The following is a 12,724-nucleotide window of genomic DNA, read 5'->3' as shown; positions in this document are numbered from 1 at the left end:
GGACATCCTTGTCTTGTTCCCGATTTTAAAGTAAAACCTTTCAGTTTTTGTCCATTGAGAATGATGTTAGCTGTTGGACTGTCATAGATGGCTTTGATTAGTTCTTGACCTACCAAATGTTGAATCAGACATAAGTGGTACTGTATTTTGGCATTCTTTCTAGTTAGTTGTAAAGAGAGGACAGAATTTTGTCTTTCTGTGTGTCATCTAAGTGGGGAAATGAGTTTTTCCCTCCATTGCTCACGTTGTAAAATTAAGGGTAGAATAAAGTCTCTATAAGAGACCAAATAGTTTTAATATATAAAAGTCCTCTCTGAAAGATGAGCAGGTGGCTGAAGAGGTCAATTTTACACACAAGTTTCAGGAAGCCATGATGCTCAGATGTTTGGCCAGACATTATTCCAAGTATTTCTATAGGAGTTTTTTAAGTGAAATGGACATTTGAATTGGTGGGCTATTCATTAAAGTTTATAACCCTCTAAAAGCTGAATAAGCCTTATCCAGGCTACTGAAGAGGATTTTAGTTATCCTGATGTGGCAGACTTGCTTTTTGAAATGATTAAAAGCACTTACATTTTGAGTTTGGGGGAAGAGTCAAAAGTCACGTGATGCCAGATCCAATGAATTAAGTGGGTAAGAACACACCATAATATATATATATTTTTTTTGTCTTTTTGAGGCAGGGTCTTGTTATGCAGTTCAGGTTGGCCTTGAGAGCACTTTGTAGCCCAGGCTGGTCTCAAACTTGCAACGATCCTCCTGCCTCTGCCTTCCGAGTGCTGGGATTATAGGCTTGTGCCACCAGATCCGGCCACCATAATATTTTTATAAGCCTACCTATTGGATGGTACTTGACATCAGCATTCACCATAATTTTGATAAAACCTTATAAAAGCACTTATGAAAGAGGACTTTCAGAACTGTTTTAGAAAGCGGCAAGAACTGTAGAACAAGAGTGTTTAAAGTGAGGGGGAGTAATTTAAGGAGGGTTAATGTTCTTTTATTGCAAGAAAGTTTTAAAATTCAAACTTTCACCGCATGTTTTTATCACCTCTTGTATATGTAACTTCTAGGATCAGTCCCAGATTTATCCAGGTGGAAATTGGTACATGGATAACTACAATTTTGTGCCACATCTCATTCATTCGTGGTCTGTCATGAACATTAATCTAGAACAGTGCCACATCTATTCATTGATGCATATGATTCTTTCTGTGCTACAACAGCACACATTGAGTAGCTAAACAGACTAAGACCTGCATTAGTTGTTTCAGTTAGGGTTCACAAGAGGAAAAGAAATGTATATATATATATTTACAAGACAGGCATGCAATGGCAAGGGTAGAAGAATGTAAAATAACTGTCTGTGTGCTGAACAGACAGAAAATCCAGGTAAAGTTTGAAGGGCTGGAGGTCAGTGCAGAGTCCAGTATGATTCCTTGTTGGAAAGCTGAAAGGTCTGTGTTGAAGGGCTGAAGAGTATTCTGGAAGCCTCAGGAACTGGAGAAGAATGCCCAAAGACAATGGCACAGAGCAGACCTCCTCTGAGGAAGAAAAGGAAAGACTTCCTTCTTCTTTCCCTTTTTATTGCATTAGGCTTCAAGGCCATTGATTGGTGCCCCCCCCTCTACATTTGAGGTGGTCTTTCCTGCTCAGTTTGTGGTCTATGGATTAATCATCCACAGACACACCTGGAGCTTTACTAATCTTTTTCAAGGTCACTAAAAATGATTCTCCCTCAAGTCAAAGTAACAAATCATAATTTAAGTTCACAATACCTGACCTTTTGTAGAAAAAAATGTGTTGACTAGTGCCTTAATGTGTCATCTTATTGCTGACCACACTGAAGAAAATAATTCATGCAGAATTATTTGTGTCAGATTATCTCTTAAATGCTAACCCTTTTGTATAACCAAAATAGAGAAGAATGGATGAGGATGTAGAGATATTTCTTCTTTTAGGTCTGTCTATCCTACACTCCTCCTTGCTGGTGGCTCTCAGATCTTACCTCTTCTACCCACCTATTGCTCAATCCTCACTTGTTCTGATCTCACATACCTGATAGTGAATCAGTTTTTGGTCCAGATCTGGATGATTTTTGTTAGATACTAATAATAGAATAATATGTTGCTCTGTATTTTTTTAATTGATGGTATCTATCTTGAGGACTTCATATATGTCTTATGTTGGATATTTTACCACTAATAATTCCACCTTGTCCCTCTAATACACAAAAAGAAATCCTGTGTGTTTGGCCACTGAGTTTTATCACAGCGGTAGAACTTGGATTAGTGTTCATACACAGGACTCATTCTACTTACCAGAAACTTTGTTTCAACATTTATTTTATATATAGCTAATTTATACACTTTAACTGATGGCAAAAGTATAATTTTTATTACCTAAATTATCTGGAAAATTACTTAAAATCTCTAGTGAGCATTGGGATATAAAGACTTACTGTGATATACTTACTTCATTATATTATTTCTAAAATGTTGACTTTATGTAGTGGATTGACAACTGATGGTCACCCAGTTGAACTGAACCAGGATGGTGCTGAGTGTGGGAGGTCCACCTGAGGATTATTGCCAGCAGCATAAAAGGCAGAACTGGAGAACGTACTAGAGAGGCTATTGGGAGCTGTTGTTTCTCCTGGAGCTGTTGATTCTCTCAGAGGAGCTTGTCATGTTGGCTTTCCTGATGAACTCGGCTGTTCTCATAGTCAAAGGAACTTGGGACCTGGTTGTTGTTGAGAATGGATGGTTCACTTTGGGGTACCTTGTTCCTCACTTTGAGCATTGCTTCCTACCTCTAGAGGGGAAGGTGGTGCACTCCTCAGTCTCCCGGAGAAGCTTGTCTGCTGGTTTTCCTGATAGGAGCTTTGCTGTTATCATCAAAGAAGCTTGGGACCTTATTGTTTCTGAGAATGACTGTTGTACCTTTTGAGGGGAGCTTTGGTTCTTTCTTTGAGCACTGCTTCTTGGAACAAGGGCAGATCCCTCAGCCTGCTAGTACAGATCCTTCATCCCACTGACACAGACTTTCTAACTTCCACCACTGACCTTTGGGCCTTCCCAGTACACATCTGTGAAAGTGGCCTTCATGAGACACTGTCATGTGCTCTTGGCCTCCAGCTGGACTTGTGGGGTGCTTTGTTATGGGCTCTACGTCTTCAGTTGGATTATTCAGGGCATTATTATGTGATCCAGGCCCTCAACTGGATTCTTTGGTCTTTGGTGTCTAGACAGATTTCCTGCACTCTTTTTATATATGACTCTTTGGGTGACTATTATAAAATAATCTTATAATTAAGTGTCTTTTATTGTATTGTTTCCCCTTGTAAACCCCTGACTACAATAGTTAGCATCATGATTTCAGTAATAGTAGGAAAGAAAAATAAATTGAAAAATTAAGTGGACAAAAAAGAATTGAGAAATTAAGAATAGAAAAGAGTTCTGTTGGCATGGAGACTAGTGGATGATATTCATTGGAAAATAACTGACAAGTATCTTTTTCTGTCTTAGCAATGCTCTCTCCTTGGTTTATTTTTGCATATGCTAGTAATCACAACATACAGTATTTCTTTTAATTTTAAAAACAAACATTTTTTTCCTAGATGAAGTAGAATTCTTTAAAGCTAGAGTCAAAGTTGTTACTACAGTCCTGTCATCTTTCAAATACTAACTTCTTGAATATTTGGTAATGATGCCTGATTATGTAGGTTCAATTCTAAACTCTAAAATTCTTTGATAAGTGCTCTTGGACAAATCACTTTTTTTTTGTCTCAGTTTTATCATCTATAAAATAGAGATAACATTATTCTATCTCTTAAGAAGTTTCTTTGAGTGTTAAGAAAGCTCCACACCCAGGAAAGTTAACAGTTCTTTGAAAATGGTAGAAACTTGCAGAAAAAATTAGCTATTACTAAGTTTCTTCGATTTTATGGATAATAGAAAACCAGCCTCTACATAGGTATAGAATTTATATATACATACACTGTTTTAGCTATGTATCTATACATTCTTCTTATCATGTATATTAACCAAATTTGATCAACATTCATGTCTAAATATGTCCTGTGAAATTTTGTTTTCCTGTATATAGACATGTTACTCCTGTCTATTGGCACAAATTTAGTGATATAAAAACAAAAATAATGTTAATATACACACAAACTCTGTGCATAGTCTCAGTGTCTTGTCTGGAAGCCTTACCCTATAGGTGGAGGTGGAATCATCTAGATGCTTTTCACTCATGTCTGGCACATGAAGTGGGATGACTTGAAGATTGGACTCAACTGGAGCTGTTGACTAAAGCAACTATACACAGCTGTCCATGTCTCTTGAATTTCTTATGGCATAGTGTCTAAATTTCAAAATAGTGTCCAGTGAAAGCATGTCCAGAGGTCAAACCTTCCGTGAGAACCAAGCAGAAACTCAGTGATCTCCTAGGACCTGGTCTTAGATATTACAAAAATCCTTTCTATTATACTCAATTGATTGCAGGGGTTGGATAATTACTTTCTATAAAGAGGCAGATAGTACCATGAATAGTTTAGGCTTTTAGAGCCATGCTGTTTCTTGCAACTATTCAGCTCTGCTGCTATAATATAAAAGGCATCAGATGTTACACATAATGAATGTGATTGTGTTCTGATATTCACGAGAAGAGTCAGTTGCCTTGATTTGACCTACATGCCATACTTTGCTTAATCTTGCTCTATTATTCAAAGCCTTTAAGTCCAACTAAACTGAAAAAAAAATGCAGTTTACCTCTGGATGAAAAGAATGGCAAATAATTTGGAGTTTTGTATTAATGCTACCATGTATGGAATAGTTGTATAGTTTCTCTCTGAATATTCTCTTTCTCCCATGTATGCATGGTAGATGTGAAGTATTAAGATGCACATTTTGCTAGTTCTCCATAAGGTTGAGTTAAGGTCATCATTAGAATATAAACTTAATGACCTTGAAATTCATAGTACCTAGTGACTTCAATTATTATTTCTTGCAATTCATCATTTAAATAAATATACATTAGAATAGTTTTCAAAAAAAGTAATTATGTAGCACATGTGCTTACCCCTGGGTCCTAAAACTATGGGAAAAAAGAAATTGCATCATGTAATTTGATACAAGGCAGGCTTTTATTAAACTTCCATTGACTCTCTGAATTATTCAATTTTGGTTAGAAGGCATGATTTTTATTTTGTTTCTTTCCTAAAGAAATCTGCATCTTTTCAGGTCTGGTATTTCATTCCACTGAGAGAATGATGTACGTTTTTGTAATTGGAAAAAGTGGTCCATGCTGAGTTCACTCAGATCACACAATAAATTCCTGGAATAACTGAAATTAGAACACAAGCTTCCATATTTTCCCATCCTATAGTCTTTTTGGTAAGTATTGCTGTATCTTGAGCCAGGCAATAATCATTTTCGACCTTTACCTCTCCAGGCTATTGTGAAGTAGTTTGAGGCTTTGTTAGCTTTCTTATAGGTTTGTGCTAAATTGTGTCCATAAAGTAGGCTGCATTCCTCAGGGAAGTGTGACAGCTACATTACTGCATTATTATTTAAAATGTTGTGTTGGTCACTTTTTTGTTGCTTTCTTTTTGTCCAGCTCTATTCTTAACTTAAAGAATATGTTATCCAATATGAAAAGATGTTTATCTGTTGAAAAACACTAATTCAAAGGGAGAAAATTGGTGATTATTGGTTCTGTCACCTCTTAAGACACATTGAGCATTAGTAAATTGACTATCTGCAGATCTTTCCCCCAGAATAGATCACGGAATCTGCCTTTGTGTTGATTTCTCCTCTCATTCTTTAGAGACAGAATAATTAGAATAATTGGCTAGTATGGGAGAAGCACAAAACACTTTCCTGTATTTTTGTGATGCATCTCTTAATAGGGCTAGAAAATGAGACCACAGGCTCAGGTGTGAAACTCAGAAGAGCAACCAGGAAAGAATACTGTTTCTTTAAAAATATTCTCTCAGTGTAAACCTAGAAAAATGAAATGGCAGCAATGTAAACTTAAGGAGAATATAAAAGAAATAATATGGTTTTTGCATTAATGATAGGAGTACAAAATTAGAAAGAAACAGAAGTAATCCTTTTCCATAAGAACTTAGGAACAAATGAAACAAAATACTCCCTAGTCCTGGAAAACCTTCTGCAGGAGTAATCATGGGAGGGCAGAGGTGCTACATCAGGGCATAGGTGTCAGCCAAGAGAAGGAAGGCAGGAGGACAGAGGAGAGAGGATATTTTTAGAGCTGTCATTTTGAAATTTTCTTGCTTCTGCTTCAGTGCTGCTTTGCCATCATATCAGTCCTGGAGAAAGATTTCTACCTCAAAACAGCCATATTTTAAAACAATAAGATTAGGACAAGTGACTTTAATCAAAGCTTTCTTGGTTCAAGTGCATGGAGGGCAGTGTGGCAGAAGAGTAGGCTACAAGATATTGTTTCCTAGACAAGGTATTCACTTCTCAGTACTGGGAGACACGGACTTCAGGATCCTGTCTGTGAAGGACAGTAAAGTGCTTAAAGCAAAGTAGCACAGAAGGTGAGGTCTGTTTAGAATGTAACTCATATCATATTATTCACCTGCTGATGATAATAGTGCTGATTGGAAATATTACATTGATGATACTTTCCTGGGTAATATGCTGTAGGTGGGGCAGAATTAAATATGTCTGGTTTAACATCATGTGCTTAAAGCCCAACACACTATTGAGAAAGCAGAATTGGAAGCAGATATGTGTTGATTGGATTACTCAGTAAATATGTGCAAGTCATATTCTATTCATTAGCATTATGTTAATATAGTTCATTTTCTACTATTACCACAAAATACCTAAAAGTAGGTAAGTTAGAACAAAAAGGTCTGTTTAATTCACAGTTTTGAAGATGGAAAGTAAAATTTAAACACAGTGAGAATAGAGATAAGGTCCCCAGATGTAGATGGTATCACAACAGTGGGAGCATGTGAGAGAGGAAGAACATAAGACTGGGTTCAGAGGTCCCATCTTTTGCTTTTCTACTATAAATTTGTACCTTAGCGTAGTAGTAGCTGGCTGTGCATCTCTGAATCTTTCTCTGAGAGATATAGGAAGCAATCCATGTGTTTACCCACTTGGCATGATAAACAGCAAGGAGTGTGCAAAGGTGAAAAAAATGCTAAAATGAGACTTGGACCCCTTTTGCTCCAGCTAGCTGGTTTTGTGTGTATATGTTTACCTGAGCATCACAAAGGGTCCAGTAGACCCACACCACTCCAGGATTTGTTAAAAAAAAAGTTGTGTTTGAATTTTCTGGTAGAAATACCCCAATTCAGTACAATGACACATGAAAAACTAGATTTGGACATTCTTGGGGAAATCAAAAGTGAATCAACAGATTACTCATCCATGGATGATGGAGATGATCCATTAAGGTAAAATGCATGCTTTCACAACAGAATAGTGGTGTGGGTGGATGATGATGATGATGATGATGATGATGATGGTGATTTTGATATTAGCCATGGGAGCCAAAGTTCCTGTGACAGTGAAATAGAGCAAGAATTGACTGATACAGATACAGGGAATGCAGACCTCCTTGATTCAGATGATGAAGAAAACAGCAATGTGGATACATATTTGACTAAATGAAATGTTACAAAGTGGTTGCACAACCAAAAGGAATGATTCACAGTTAGAAAATTGAATCCTAATGATTCAGTGTTAGAACTAGGTCTGAAAATATAGTGATGGTCTTGGCAGGGGTGAAATATATTGGGCAGAATGCCAGCACTGCCATTCAATGTTGGAAACTGTAACAGATGAAACACTACAAAATGCTGGGAAATATGCACAGGCTGAAATGCAAGTAAAATGTTCTGTATATACCAGTAGCCATATCAAAAAATATATTTATTATGATGTTTCACTAGCTGAACTGCAAGCATTCATAGATCTGCTGTATTTAGCACAGAGTTCTCACGGTGATCACTGGAAGTAAAAGACCTATGGAAAAACAATGGATCAAAATATGTCATAAAAATTTATGCCCTTGTAGATGGAAAGACTTATGCTTTCAATTTAGACATTTATCCTGGAACTCTGCCATCAGGTCTTTATTCATACAGTAATAAATTAAATGATATTGTGAGCAGACTTACTGCTCTCATCTCCAAAACTAATAGGAATATGACATTGGACAATTGATTTACTGGTTTCCAATTGCTATTACATTTGGTTAAAAAGGACAAGTTGACCAGTGCAAGAAATGTACAAAGACACAAAACAGAACTTCCAAATGAAATTTTGCAAATTAAAAACAGAGAATTATGTTGTACAAGCTTTGAATTTTAGAAAGTTAAAACATTGACCTTGTATCTGACAAAGAAAAGCAAACTGGTACTGCTAACGACAACATTACCCTGTGATGGAAATTTTGGTAGGGATTCTTTGACAAAACAGAAGCCTGAGATGGAAACTTTCAGCACAAAACTGAACGTAGAATAGATATTGAGTTATGAGGCAAGTATGATGTCACTTGAAACACAAAGCATTGGCCAATGTTTGTGTTTTACTCAATCCTAAACATGTATAGCACAAATAATTTGATTGCTTACAAGGAAAATAACAAGTGCAAAATATCACAGAGAAATATTCTTAGATGATTGGGATTGGAGTTCATTGACATCAGAGGACTGGAGTTCATTCACATCAGAGCTCATTCACATCAGAGGAAAAACAAAATATTTCTGCCCAGAAAACTATGCAAAATTTTGTGGGGCACACTGGTGAGCTGACAGGTGAAGAGGCAGGTTCTGCATCACAAAGACCTACTACAACAACAGGAAAATATGAATAAAGATGCCAATTGTGCCCAAGAAAGGGCAGGGAAACAAAACACATGTCTTTGTGTCTGGAACACGCACTTGTTGTGTGTGAAGACTGCCTTGGGTGTGACAGTTGAAGCAAAGCTTATTTGTGCGGTAGACTTTTATTTGTGTTTACACTGTAGGTCACATAGGTTTTTACTTTTGATGTTATCTTTTAGGTTTTGTAGGCAAGTAAACAGTTAACATGAAAATGTTGATGTTATTCTAAGCACCCGTTATGTATTTTATATTGTGTTTTTTTTTTTTTTTTTTTTTTTTTTTTTTTTTTTTTTTTTTTTTTTTCTCCGGTACCGGGAACTGAACTCATGACCTTGTGCATGCCAGGCAGGCGCTTTTGCCACTGAGCTAAATCCCCAGCCCCTTATATTGTGTTTTATTATTATCTTATTTGCTTGCTAAATGGATGCTGTACAATATAGTAGCAAGCTCATGACAACTCAGGAAGAGAAAAAAGGTGACAAGACTGGCAGATGAAAAAAGAAAAGCTAAGCATAGATGCTGTCCGTGTAAGTGAGACAAGTGCATGGAATGTGCAGTTTTTATGTGTGCAGACTGCCTTGGGTATAAGAGCTCAAGCAAACGTTTCTTTTTCTGGTAGAGTTCTATTGGTATTTTCATTATAGTTTGTATAGGAATTTATTTCAGATGTTATCTTTTATGTTTTGTAAGAAGTACACAGATGATGTGAAAATCTGTTCTATTGAATTAATATTTATTCTAAACACAGTACATATTAATTTAAAGATTTATGTTATGTTCCTGTTAACTACACAATGTGTAGTTCCTGATAAAACAGCGAGACCACTAGGATGTCACGTATGTCCTACAGAAAGGCCAGGAAAGCAAAAGACACGTATTGTCTGTGTAAGCACTGCACGTGTATGGAATGTGCTGTTGTCCTGTGTGCAGACTGCCTCGGGTGTGATAACTGAAGTAAAGAATTTTTTGTAGAGTGCTATTTGTGTTTTCTTTCTCTTTTTTGTTGGTACCAGAAATCTAACTCATAACCTCATACTTGCCAGCCCACTATTGGTGTTTTCGTTGTAGTTTATATAGAAGTTTATTTCTGATACATTTTTTTTAGAAATTGTACACCAAAAACTAGTCACTGTTGAAAATTTTGATGATTTTTTTGTAAACAATAAATATTAAAAACTCAATACTTTTGTGGTATTTTTCCTGTGAAGTATTTGTTTAATATAATAAATCTCATAAAATTAAAATTAATAATTCATCAATGGAAGCATCCTAAAGAATAAATAGGGGTCTGATAGACACACATTTATGTGTGCACTTTGATGACAAAATTAGCCTTATGCTCCAAGGGTTACATAACAACTTGTTATCACAAGAACTAAGTGAAAATTCACAGGGACTACCTCAGTCTCTGGGGCATCACCTGCACTGAGTCAACTACCTTCAAGCTGGACTCCACTTCATAAAAGTCCTGCCACCTCTCAAACTGACATGGAGGACCAAATGCTCAACACATGGATCCTTGGAGGGCAGACCACATTCAAATTATAGAATACATCCTACAGTGAAATCATGAAGTAGGTGACATTGTTCCCTATCTTGTGGATAAAAATTTTAGACAACAAAACTTGCTATTGACATCCCAAACCCTCACTAGATTTTCTTATTCTCCCTTTACCCACAAAACGATTTTGTAGAGTTTTGAATTCACAGGCTAACCACTGGTAGTTAGGCCAGTATTCTAGTGATTTCAATGATATCCCTGTCGTCACCATGTCATAATTACAAATAACCTATTGAGTTTGGAGCCAAAACATTACTCTACATTTAATGCTTTAATTTAAAAGAGATTAATAAAGACAAAATAACTTTAGGTACAATATAGCATTTCAAGACTCATCATGAAATCTGAGAAATACAGGTATTATTGAAATATACAGTGATAAAATTCTGTATACTAAGTTATTGTTTTTAAACAAAATATCCTATATTAGTAACATTAGTTTTGCAGATATTAATGTTAATTTCCTGTTCAAAGGAAGCAATAAGGTATTTGTTATGAGAGGGAGAGTGGGGCTCTCAAAGGTGAAAAATCCTTGAAAAAGGTGAAAAGTCCTGTTTTGTTTTAATTTATGGCTCTGTAAAGATGGAGGAGGGTCAGTGCCTCACAATAAGTATGCTATATGTATAGGATTATACTATAGTTTATGTATGAATTTTTATAGATACATTTTTGTGTTTGGGTTTTTAGGCTCACTTTGAACTTTAGCAGGTCAGTGTTTGTGACTCGAATCCATGGAGTTGTGTAGTTTGGCTGTAAAGTTGCTATCTTAGGGTAGAGATAACCTAGAGTAGTAGTTACCACTATAACATACTGTTTTTCTGATAAGCCTGTGCTTGTTTACTAGTACATAACATCTTTGAGGGAAGGGAGAAGAATAAAATGGTTAAAAGAGTATTATGTGATTTCCACTTTGCATGAGATTCGAAAAATTCCTAGATAAATGGAGATCAACAAAACTTGGGAAACTCTGATAATGTAAATTTGTCCATGCATAGTAATCCTTGGACATTTTATTGGCTTTGAACTGATTCTACTTAAGACTTTATTGAGGACACTTTATATTAAAGAAGTCTTTGTCATGTGGACACAATCAATCCCACATAATAATAGAATAACAAGAAAGTTTCTGATGTTTCATTTAGGCAAATTGAATACAGAAATGGAAAAGTCAACAAGCAGAAAGAATGAGTAGTACCTCTTTAATTGATGTTTACATTGATGTTTGCATCAATTCTGAAGGTAATTAACTCATTGTATAAAACAATAAAGAATGAAATTCAAGAAAAACAATGGAAATAATACTTGGGTACCTCCAGGAAGTGGCAGCTAGACCCTCGAGCTTCACAATGGTTAATACTAAGAGCTGGACCATGAAGAAGCACTTCAGGGCAGGCCTACTCAGAGTGACTTTGAGTTAAAGACTACAAGCTTCCATCCTTCAATGATGGAGAAATCCTGCTGGAAGATTTGTTTCTCTCTGTGGACCCTTACATGAGAGTATTAGCCAAAAGACTGCAGGAGGGTAATATGATAATGGGGTACCAAGGGGCCAGAGTTATGGAAAGTAAAACCTCAGCCTTCCCAGCAAGAACTATCATAGAGGGTCTTTCTTACAGGCTGGACAACACACTCCATTTCTGATGGAAAAGGACTGGAAAGATTGCCCACAGTGTGACCAGACACATTACCACTGTCTTTCGCCTTGGGGACAGTTGGTATGCCAGGCCTAATGGCTTACTTTGACCTGCTGGACATCTGTGGTGTGAAGGTGGAGAAACAGTGCTGGTTAAAGCAGCAGAAGGAGCACTGGGCTCTGTTGTGGGGCAGATAGCTAAGCTCAAGAGGTGCAAAGTTATCAGAACAGTAGGGTCTGATGAAAGGATTGCTTACTTAAACAAGTTGGATTCAATGTTGCCTTTAACTACAAGGCAGTGGATTCTTTGGAAGAAGCATTGAAAAAAAGCCTCCTATTTGATCTGTGGCACCATCTCTGTGTACAACTGCATTGGCCCATTTCCTCCATGTCCACCCCCAGAGAGTACTATCTATAAGAAACTCTGCATGGAAAGATTCCTTTTCACCAGATGGCAAGATGTCCATGAGAAGGCTCTGAAAGATTTGATGAAATGGGTTTCAGAGGACAAAATTCAGTTTCACAAACACATTATCAAAGGATTTGAAAACATTCCAACTGCATTTATGGGAATGCTGAAAGGTGATAATTTGGAGAAAAAAAGTCATGCAAGCATGAAAAAATGACGTATGAATCATCATAGCGAGGTTTGGAT

General features: G+C 36.6%; 1 pseudogene; it reads left to right on the top strand.

The window, feature by feature from the left end:
- The first annotated feature begins 11,782 nt into the window (after window positions 1–11,782).
- Window positions 11,783–12,487, top strand: LOC102013965 (annotated as a pseudogene).
- The last annotated feature ends 237 nt before the right edge of the window (window positions 12,488–12,724 follow it).

The sequence above is a fragment of the Chinchilla lanigera genome, unplaced genomic scaffold (assembly GCF_000276665.1).
Source record: "Chinchilla lanigera isolate Chin_1 unplaced genomic scaffold, ChiLan1.0 scaffold00129, whole genome shotgun sequence".
NCBI lineage: Eukaryota > Metazoa > Chordata > Mammalia > Rodentia > Chinchillidae > Chinchilla > Chinchilla lanigera.
This window is presented reverse-complemented; position numbering and strand designations above follow the sequence as displayed.